The following is a 2,527-nucleotide window of genomic DNA, read 5'->3' as shown; positions in this document are numbered from 1 at the left end:
ATATGTTTATTGATTTCAGAGAGGGAGAGAGAGAAACATCAATGATGAGCCTGGCCAGCATTGAGCTATGATCCAGGTGGTCACGGTTCCATTCCCCGTCAGGGCACATGCCCCGGTTGTGGGCTCAATTCCCAGTGTGGGGCGTGCAGGAGGCAGTCAATCAATGATGAGAGTATTATTGATCAGCTGCCTCCTGCACGCCCGCCTAGTGGGGATGGAGCCTGCAACCCAGGCATGTGCCCTGACGGGGAATGGAACCGTGACCACCTGGATCATAGCTCAATGCTGGCCAGGCTCATCATTGATGTTTCTCTCTCTCCCTCTCTGAAATCAATAAACATATTTTAAAATAAAAAAATAACTTAAAAGTCTTTATATAGCTTATATCCTATCAATCAGTTGGATTTATTGTCCTTCCAATTCATTCCACATATTTTCCATTATTTTGACTTTCTTACACATGCACTTGTATATGATTGAGCCCTTGTATGGTGACTTTACTTGAATTCTCTTGTTTTAGTTTCACATTTATGCGTCTGCCTACTTCTTACACTCCCCTCCACCTGAATTTCACTTAAAAGTGCCTTCAAATGTTGAGATACATATGGAACAGACTTATACAATTTGACACACATTGTACTCAACTACCTATCTCTTAAACTTGTGCTTATTTTAACTATACTAAATTGGAAGAAGTTACACAATCATAAATTCCTTTGCAAAGAGAAAAATCACTCAGAATGTTCTCTATGACCTCCTGGTTCATAGCTCTAAGCCTGTTCTCCTAATAACTAGCTCATTGGAACTTCCAAGGAAAGAAGGTAGCATGGAGACCCGTGACTTGAGTTCGGCACTGCACCTTCACAATATGAAGTACTGTCAGAGCGATTTGCTCAATTAGCTGGTCACTCATGGAGTAAGTGGCAGAGCAAGAGTCCAACACTGTCCAGCTCCATTTTGCATTGCAGTGTATTTGCAATGACAGAATTGGAAGGCACATAAGGTGTTGTAGAATACAGACAGCATCAGCACTTGCTTTTTATTGCCAGATAACATCCTACTGTGTGGATACACCATAGTTCATTTACCCATTAATCTGTTGGACACTTGTTTCCACTTTTTGGCTATTATCAATAATGCTGCTATGGGCATTCATGTACAGGATTTGGTGTAGACATTTAGGGCTGGGCAAAAAGTAGATTGACAATTGTGAGTACACACAAGAGTTTATTATTGTTTACTATTGCATTATTTTATATTACAACTGTAAAACTACTTTTGCTCACCCCAGTATTTTCTTTCTTTCTTTTTTTTAGAGGACGAGAGAGCAATAAACATGGATGTGAGGAACATTGAATCCATTGGTTACCTCCCGTATGTGCCCTGACCAGGGACCAAACCCACAATCTGGGTATGTTTCCTGACTGGAAATTGAACCCACGACATTTTGGTGTATGGGACGATACTCTAACCAAGCCACACTGGTCAGGGCATTACCCCTGCACTTTCAACTCTAGGGCAGCGGTCGCCAACCGGTGGTCTGAGGTCCAAAAGGTTGGCGACTGCTGCTCTAGGGTATATAACCAGGAGTAAAATTGCTGTCCTCTGTTAACTAATCTTTCAAGGAACTGCCAGACTGTAGTTGGCTACACCACTTAAATTCCCTCCAGCAATGTATGACAGTTCCAATTTCCCCACATCCTTGCCAACACATATATGTTTTGATTCTGGTTATTCTAGTGGGTGTGAAGTGGTATTACATTGCAGTTTTGATTTGCATTTCCCTCAGTGCTAATGATGCAGTTTTTCTGTCTTCTTTGGAGAAATGTCTATTCAGATACTTTGCTCAGCTTTAAATTGGGTTGCCTTTTTATTGATAAGTTGTAAGTTCTTTATACAAGTCTTTCATCAGATATATTACTTGCAAAAATTCTCTCTCATTCTGAGAGGTGTCTTTTCATTGTTGGTATAATGTGAAGCACAAAATTTAAATACTTTGATGTTCATTTTTTCCCTGGGCCAGCAACCAAGTACATGCCCTTGACCGGAATCGAACCTGTGACCCTTCAGTTCGCAGGCTGACGCTCCATCCACTGAGCCAAACCGGTTAGGGCCCCTGGGTTGCTTTTGTTGGTGGTGTCATATCTAAGAAACCACCAAGATTTACCCCCTTATTTTTTCTAAAAGTTTTGGCTCTTACACTCAAATTATCCATTTTGAGTTAATTTTTGTATATGGTATGAAGCGGGCGTTCAACTTCACTTTTTGCATGTGGATATGTAAAGAGCACAATTTTTTAAAAAGATTACTTTTTTCCCATTGAGTTGTTTTGGCACCTTTGTCAAAAATCAATTAACCATAAATTTCTGGACTCTTTAATTCTATCTTATTTTTTAAAAAAATATTTTATTAATATTTTACAGAGAGGAAGGGAGAGGGAGAGGGATAGAGAGCCAGAAACATCAATGAGCGAGAAACATCACATCGATCAGCTGCCTCCTGCACCCCTGCCACCTGGGCTCTGCCC

The sequence above is a fragment of the Myotis brandtii genome, unplaced genomic scaffold, assembly GCF_000412655.1.
Source record: "Myotis brandtii unplaced genomic scaffold, ASM41265v1 scaffold182, whole genome shotgun sequence".
Lineage (NCBI taxonomy): Eukaryota > Metazoa > Chordata > Mammalia > Chiroptera > Vespertilionidae > Myotis > Myotis brandtii.
The sequence above is the reverse complement of the archived record's forward strand: the minus strand, read 5'-3'. Positions refer to the sequence as shown.